This window comes from Gracilinanus agilis, chromosome 1, assembly GCF_016433145.1.
Source record: "Gracilinanus agilis isolate LMUSP501 chromosome 1, AgileGrace, whole genome shotgun sequence".
NCBI classification, from domain to species: domain Eukaryota; kingdom Metazoa; phylum Chordata; class Mammalia; order Didelphimorphia; family Didelphidae; genus Gracilinanus; species Gracilinanus agilis.
Genome location: NC_058130.1, coordinates 728711420 through 728720472, shown reverse-complemented (window position 1 = coordinate 728720472; position 9053 = coordinate 728711420).

Here is a 9053-nt window from a genome sequence, read left to right as displayed (position 1 = left end):
GGGAATTCTGGTTACAAACTTAGGGTACCCTGGAAATGAGGTACACAGGTAGGGAACGCATTTGACAAAGGAAGCTCAGACCTTTGACTCTGAGGAGCCCCAGTTTCCTTTCCTTTCTTGTGGAGTGCTAATGCTATTCCCTCCCACTCCCAATTATAGCGGCTCTGTTGGGTGAGTCCCTTTCCTTGGTTCCCAAAGTCTGTTCTCTCCATCTTGACTCTCGACTACTGGGGAGAATTTTTTTTTTTTTAAATTCATGGCTGGCTCTTTTCTCTACTGCCAGAGGTAACACTCTTCGAAGCTACTTCATGCCCCTACATCTGTGTCTTTGCTCCTGTTTCTTCTAAAGGGAGAGTAGCTCCATTAAGGTGCCATGGCCAAAAAAGAAGAAAAAAGAAATTCTTATTCCCCACACTTTTGCCTTCTTGGTAGAGGCCCAAGATTCACCTTTCACAAAGATGTTTCCTGCCTGGATTCTGCCAAGAGTTAGCAATCTTAGCTTTTTTTATTTTTATTTTTATTTTGAATATTTTCCCATATTTACATGTTTCGTGTTCTTTCCCTCTCCCCCAAACCCTCTAACCCCCCTTAGCCAACACACAATTCCACTGGGTTTTACATGTATCATTGATTAAGCCCTAATTCCATATTATTGATAGTTGGGCTAGAATTATTGTTTAGTGTCTTCATCCCCAATAACATCCCCATCAGTCTTAGCTTTTTTAACACTGAGAGAGGTCTCAGAGGATAGAATTGGGAAGGGGGTGACTAACATCCTATAATAGCTGGCTGTTTAGGGCAACTGGATGTCATAGTGGATAGAGTGCTAGGCTTGGAATCAGGAAGATGAGTTCAAATCCAATCTTAGACACTTAATTAGCTGAGTGATCCTGGCAAGTCACTTAACCTCGTCTGCCTGTTTCCTCATTTGTAAAATGAGAAGGACATGGCAAACTATTCCAGGATCTTTGCCAAGAAAACTCCAAATGGAGTCACAAAGAATCAAACAACAATAACTGTCCCTATATAAGAATCTTTACTGGCTGCATTATTTTGACTTAGTTTTAAAATGTAATATTAAGGGCAGCTGGGTGGCTCAGTGAATAAAGAGCTAGGTCTAGAGACAGAGACCATCCCAGGTTCAAATCTGGCCTCCAACTCTTCCTAGCTGGGTGAACCTGGGCAAGTTACTTAATCCCCATTATCCAGCCTTTAACTCTTCTGCCCTGGAACCAATACATAGTATTGATTTTACAACAGAAGGTAAGGGTGTAAAAAAAATGGATAAAGTTGGAGATGGAGCGAGGGAAGAGAATTAGCTCTGGATTTCAAGGACCTGGGTTTGATACTATCTATGTGACTTTAAACAAGTCACTTTAACCTCTCTGGCCTCAATTTTCTCTCAGAAAATGAAGGAGTTATATTAGATGCCCCTTTAGGTCTTTTCCAGTTTTAACTGGAGCCTGGCACCTCGTAGTGCTTAACAAATGAATATTGATCGATTGATGGATCCTATAATCCTGGGCCATGGACTTATCTTTGCACTTAGCACCTCAAATCTCTGTTCTCTGACCTTTTTTTGAGATGACATCAACTAGTTTTGGAGGAGAAAAATATACTGGCCAGGAATCAACTTCCTCTCCTCATAGAAAAAAATAAAATTAGAACAAATGTATTTTAAACTTATATTACTGCAATTTTTTTTTAGTTTGGCAAAATAGAATCAATTAATTAATTGAGAATATTTTCCTGTGGTTACATGATTCATGTTCTTTCCCTCCTCTCCCTCCATCCCCCCTCCTGTAGCCAGTGAGAAATCCCACTGGGTTTTACATGTGTCATTGATCAAGACCTATTTCCATATTATTGATATTTGCATTAGGGTGATCATTTACATCCCCAGTCATATCCCCATCAACCCATCCTCATAGAAAATTAAATACAAAACATACACAAAGTTATTGATGAGGGGGGACAGCTAGGTAGCTCAGTGAATTGAGAGCCAAGCCTAGAGATGGGAGGTCCTGGGTTCAAATCTGGCCTCAGATACTTCCCAGCTGTGTGACCCTGGGCAAGTCACTTGACCCCCATTGCCTAGCCCTTACCACTCTTCTGCCTTGGAGCCAATACATAGTATTGACTCCAAGACAGAAGGTAAGGGTTTTATTTAAAAAAAAAAAAAAGTTATTGATGAGGTAAGACTTTCATCTGGGTGATAAGGAAAGGCTTCTTGTGGGAGGTCCACCTGAGTTGATATTTGAAGGATTCTTGATATTCTGTGCAGTGATAATAAGGAAGAAATGAATTCTAGACACGGAAGACAGCTAGTATAAAGGTTCTGAGACAAGAGATAGAATGTTATGTACAGAGAACCACAAGTAGCTCAATTTGGCTAGAAAGGATACATAAAGGGAAGTGATAAGTCAGAAAAGGTAGTTGGGAACTAGATTGTGAAGGACTACAAAGGCTAACAAGAGGTGGGGCAGCTAGGTAGCACAATGTATTTAGCACCAGCTCTGGAGTTGGGTGGTTCCTGGGTTCAAATCTGACCTTAGCTACTTCCTAGCTGTGTGACCCTGGTCAAGTCACTTAATCCCAATTGCTTAGCCCTCACCACTCTTCTATCTTAGAATCGACAACAATTCTAAGACAGAAGATAAGGGTTTAAAAAAAAAAAAGCTAACAAGAAGAATTTGTATTTTGTTTTTCTCTTAGAGGCAAAAGGGAACTGTTGGAATATCTGGAACAGGAGAAGGATTTAGTCAGACCTGTGCTTTAAAAATTCAATTTAGCAGCTGTGTGGAGGATGGACTGGAGAGAGGAGGCAGCAGAAGGAAGTGATTGCAAAATTCAATGCATGAGCTGATGAGGGCCTGATTGAGGGATGGGGTGGAGTGAATGGAAAAAAGAGAACAGATGTGAGATATATTGTGAAGGTAGAATCGACAAGACTGAGCAACTGATTAGAGAGGAGGGCTGGAGGGCGACTCCAAAGCTGCCAACTGGGTGACTAGAAGGATGCTGATGTCCTCAGTAACAAGAGGGAAGTGAGAAAGTGGGGAGGGTCTGAGGAGAGCCAAGAGGAGCCCCGTCTTAGGAGCACTGAGTTTGAGATGCCTACAGAACATCCAATCAGAGATATCCTCTTGGCAGCTGGGGATGCAATCCTGGTGCTCAGAAGAGAGATGGGAGTCATGGAGGTGACGGTTGACCCCAAGCGAGCTGAGAAGCCACCTGAGAGAGGATGTAGAGAAAAGGGGGCTCGGATGGGAGCTTTGAGATAGAAGCAAAGGGAAGAGAGTTAGAACTGATGTTCAGAGAATTTAAGGTACAATATTTGGGGAGAAGCAAGAGCTTTTGGTTACCATTTTTTCTTTTTCTTTTTTTTTAACCCTTACCTTCTTAGTATCAGTTCTAAGAAAGAAGAGTGGTAAGGGCTGGGCAATTAGGGTTAAGTGACTTGCCCAGGATCATACAGCTTGGAAGTATCTGGGACCAGATTTGAACCTAAGTCTTCTCTACATCTGTCTAGTTCTCTATCCACTGTGCTATCTACCCATGCCTCATTTTTTTTTTTTAAACGAAGCATTTGACAAAGCCCTCCGTTGAAAGAGAAAAGAAAATGGTATAAATAGCTTGAGAAGAAAGACTTAGAACAGACACAAGGGACAGTGGGATAAAGAGGTAATCACAGAAGAGTAAAAGGATTGGGGTCCAGCAGCGAGAGCCCAGGTGAGATTACATAACAGTAGACCCTGTCCTACTAGAGGCAGCTAGGTGGCACAATGGATATCGTACTAGACCTAGAGTCAGGAAGACCTGAATTCAAATTTAGCCTCAGACATTTCCTAGTTGTGTGACCCTGGAGAAGTCATTTAATGCTATTTGCCTCAGTTTCCTCATTTGTAAAATGAGCTAGAGAAAGAAATGACTGACAAACCTCTCCAGTGTCTTTGCCAAGAAAACCCCAAATGGGTAGGACATGACTGAACAACAGTCTTTACTGTTGTATGAGACTTCTGTCTCACTTAAATCTAATTCACTCAAAAGCTAAGACATCACTTTGTGATGTCATCGGTCCTCTCAGAAAATGAAGGATGAGCAACAACAATAAATTATCAGACCCAGACATTTAATTACCTGGGAGCAATATGTAAACTGAACACCAGATGGTGCTCTATTTATTTTATTTTATTTTAAAATTATTTATTTATTTATAGCATTTTTTTTCACATTATTTTATTTTTTTGAGATCAGATTTGTGCTTTATTTTTAAAATTTTATTTATTTTTAAACATTTTTGCATGCTTACATGATTCATGGTCTTTCCTTCCCCTCTTCTCTCCCTACTCCCAGAGTTGACAAGCAATTCCACTGGGTTATGTATGTGTTATCACTTGATACCTATTTCCATAGTATTCATTTTTTTAATAGAGTAATCTTTTAAAACCAAAACCCCAAATCCTATACTGATATGAACAAGTGATAAATCATATGTTTTTTCTACATATAACATTCTTTTTAAAAATTTTGAATTTCAAATTCTCTCCCTCTCTCACCCACTGAGAAGGCAAACAATATATCAATTATACATGTAAAGTCATACAAGACAATTTCCATATTAGCCATGTTGTTCTCCAAAAAAATTAAGTGGAAAAATTATGCTTTAATCTGCTCTCAGTTCTTTCTCTGCAGGTAGATAACATTTTTCATCATGAGTCTTTTGTAATTGTCTTGGATCATTGTTAGAAAAGCTAATTCCTTTATAGTTGATCATTGTTACAATATTGCTGTTACTGTGTATAATGTTCTCCTGGTCCTGTTTACTTCCCTTTGTACCAGTTCATATAAATCTTCCCAGATTTTTCTGAAACCATCTTGCTCATCATTTTTTATAGCACAGTATTATTCTATCATAACCAGATACCACAACTTGTTCAGCTATTTCCCAATCAATAGGCATCCCTTCAATTTCCAATTCTTTGCCACCACAAAAAACTCTATAAAAATTTTTGTACAAGAAGGTCCTTTTCCTTTTTCTTTGATTTTTATGGAATAACAGTTTTATAGCCCTTTGGGCATAGTTCCAAATGGTTCTCTAGAATAATTGGGCCAGCTCACAAATCCACCAGTATAGCATTAGTAGTCCTATTTATTCACATCCCCTTCAGCATTTGTCATTCTTCTTTTCTGTCATGTTAGCCAATCTGATAGATGTGAGTGATGCCCTAGAGTTGTTTTAATTTTCATTTTTCTAATAAATAGTGTTTTTGAGCATTCATGTGGTTATCGATAGGTTTGATTTCTTCTTCTGAAAAGTGCCTGAATCATTTGATCAACTTTGGAAAGCTCTTATTTTTATAAATTTGGCTTGGTTCCTCATATATTTGAGAACTGAGACCTTTATCAGAGAATCAATAGAACTTTTTTCTCATTTCCTCCTAATTTTTGCAATTTTGGTTTCGTTTGAGGAAATGCGTTTTAATTTCATGTAATCGAAATGATCTATTTTTGCTTCCTGTGATCCTCTCTATCTCTTATTTGGCCATAAACTCTTCCTTTATCAATAGATCTGACATGCAAATGTTCCCATACTTCCCTAGTTTACTTATTTATTTTTTAAAAATCCTAACCTTCTGTCTTAGAATCAATACTAAGAATTGGGTTCCAAGGCAGAAGAGCAATAAGGATGTGAATTTAGAATCTTACAAGGGCTAGGCAATGGGAGTGAAGTGACTCGCTCAGGGTCACACAGCTAGGAAGTGTCTGAGGCCAGATTTGAATCCAGCTCCTCCTATCTCCAGGCCTGGCTCTCTATCCCCTGAGCCACACAGCTGCCTCTCCCCTAATTTACTTATGCTATCACCCTTTATGTCTAAATCATGTGCCAATTTTGACTTTCTCTTGGCATATACCACGTGAGATGTTGGTCTATGGGACTAGTTTTTGCCAAAGCACTTTCCAGTTTTCTGAGCAATTTTGGTCAAACGTAAGTTCTTATCTCCAAAGCTTGGGTCTTTGGGTTTGTCAGACACTAGATTACTCTGGCCACTTACTCCTGTGTATCGTGTAGCTAATCTATTCCACTGATCTGTGGTGCTGTGTGTGTAAGTCACAAGGCCAGCCTAATCAGTTTCTCTCTGGTCAAGGGAAGGAGAGCCTTCCCAAGGGCCTGCAGTAGCGCCAATGACCACCAGAGGGCACCCAGCCTGCAAGTCAGATGCTATGTAATAGACCAAAAAAAAGGAGTTCATGTTCTAATGCAGGAGACAAAAAGTAAATAACTTGAGTGTATTTAAGATATAAACAGATCGGATGGGAGGTAATCTGAGAGGGGAAAGAACTAGGTGTGAGGAGGAAAGGGATGGGGGAAGCCTCCGGAATTCAATTGAATTCAATCACCATTTGTTAAGCACCTACTATGTGCTAGGCACTGTACTAAGTGCAGGGGATTCAAAAAAGAGGCAAGAGATGATGTCTGCCCTCAAAGAGCTTCCAGAAGACTGGGGAAAACAACAGGCAAACAAATATAGGCAAGACAAACAGGAGATAATTAAGAGAGGGAAAGTGCTGGAATTAGAAGGTGTTGGGGAAAGCTTCCTGTAGAAGTAGGATTTTGGTTGGGACTTAAAGAAAGCCAAAGAGGTTAGTATTTGGAGAAGATGAGGGAGAGCATTCCAAGAGGTGATGTGAGACTTTAAGGAAGCCAGAGAAACTAAGGGAGGTAACCTGCAGGTATTTAAAGTAGGGGGACAGCCAGCACAAATAGCAGGAGGGGGATTTATATAGTCCTTTTATTTATATATTTAATATATATTTATATGTTTGTAATAATATGTATTAATATATATTTATTTATATAGTCCTTAGCATGTGCTAGACCCTGTGCTAAGTACTTTACAAAAAATACCTCATTTCGGGGCAGCTGGGTGGCTCAGTGGATTGAGAGCCAGACCTAGAGACGTGAGGTCCTAGGTTCAAATCCAGCCTCAGACACTTCCCAGCTGTGTGACCCTGGGCAAGTCACTTGATCCCCATTGCCTACCCTTACCAATCTTCCACCTATAAGTCAATACACAGAAGTTAAGGGTTTAAAAAAAATACCTCATTTGATCCTCCAAATGACTTTGGTGCTATTATTATCCCCATTTTACAGTTGGGGCAACTGAGGTAGACTTAAGTGACTTGTTCAAAACTACAAAGCACAAAGAATAAAATAATCCCTACTCACAATGAGCATGCATACAGTGAGAGCCAGTTGAGAATAAATAACATAAATTTATGGTAGATTCAGTCGGCTTTAAGATTTCTTCCAGCTCTGCTCAGCAGTTCATAGGAGACAAGGAGGGGTGTGCTGGGAGCAAGTCATCCAGGACTGGAGTTTAGCAAGGAGTGATTAGGACAAGGGAACATGGAATTCAAGGGCAGAGGACACTGTGGTTCTCCTGTTGTTTTCAAAGACAACCAATGATGCCGCCAGGGCAATGTTTTGACTTACAATCGAATTGTACTTAAGTGAGGCAGAGAGATGTACAAAGTCATCCATCAGCTTCACTTTCTTTTCCAGACTTCGCAAAGTCCAGAGGTAAGACAAAGGTCAGAATGACTTCTGATGGAGCTTAGAGATGAACTGGTCCATCAAGGTGTCAAGATGGGGAAGGGAAGAGAGTATAGCTAGTGCAAAGGTGATGGTCTAATAAAGAACTGAGGGGTGTAGAGGGGAATTGGAGGTTACCCTGAGGATAAAGAACAGGGTTAGGGGAGATGGTGATGAGTAGAAGAGAGATAACTATAGAATTTAAAACTGGAAGACTCCCTCCCTACCCTTTAGTTCAATTTTGACCTTACTTGGGCAAATAGTTCTCCCTTGTGCCTCAGTTTCCCGATTTGTAAAATCGATGGGATGAATTGGATAGTCTCTGACCTCTTGTTATTTGATCTAAATGAAAATTTATATTGACTGGCAGGGGGTCTGACCCAACATTAATGAGACTCAGAGTTGAGTAATGCAAGCAAAGCTTTATTTGGGGGGAAAAAAGGGGGCAAAGGGAGATGGGAGGCCAATGGCAGTAGAAGTGGCAGTGAAATCTGGGGAGAAGGAAGGGAGAACAAGGGGGGAGCCTGAAACCTGCGGATGGCTAGAGTCTCCACTTGGGTGGAGAAGGGGGCAATCTTTTATAGGGTGGTGCTCTGGGCTCAGGTAACCTGTGTTACCTCTTATTGGTCAAAGTTGGGGTTCAGTTGATAGGATGGCCCTAAGGCTTTGTGGAACCTTGGTTTCTGGGGGTGGGAAGTTCCCAGGCATGGTTGTCAGTGATGCAGGAGGCCATTTGTCTAGGTCTGATAGTAAAGTCCTCATGTTCTGCCAGGTGCTGCTATTGTTGGCAGCTCCTGTCTCAGGCTCTGGCAGGTGCTGGGGGAAGGGGGAAAGGGAGGGCTTTGATCTTGGCAGGGACTGGGGAAGGGATTTTGGTCTCAAGGTCTATCAATAGGATAATAGATTTAGAGTAGGAAGGTACCTTAAAAACCGTCTAGTCCAACCCCTTTATTTTGTAGATGCTCAGAAAGGTTATGTGACTTGCCTAAGGTCACCTGGCAGTGAGGAGCAGAACCCAACTGCCTAGCCTTTACTGCTCTCTGTCTGGGAACTGAGGAACCATGTTCTCCATCTTCTGATTCTTAGAAGAGAGCCCATTTTGCTATTCCACACTTGCAGGGAACAGGGCAGAGGAGGCAGGACCCCAGTACCTGGGAGGATGAGGGTGGGGAATCACAAAGCTTAGGTAAATAAAACAGGGAATTGGTCCTTTGGATTAAGGAACAAGTCGTGGTCGAGGGGTGGGGTAGGGGAGGGGGGGGAGCCTTGGTCACCATGGACAAGATGAGATCAGTGACTAGAAATGGGTCTAAATTAAAAGTAAGCAAGACCAGAAGCTCCATAAGGAGGTAGCCAGGAGATTTGGGTATCTGCTTGCTTAAAGTATCATTCATTTGAGGTGGGGTGGAGTGGGAGGGAAGGGGAGAGAGAGAGAGAAGAGAGAGAGAGAGAGATT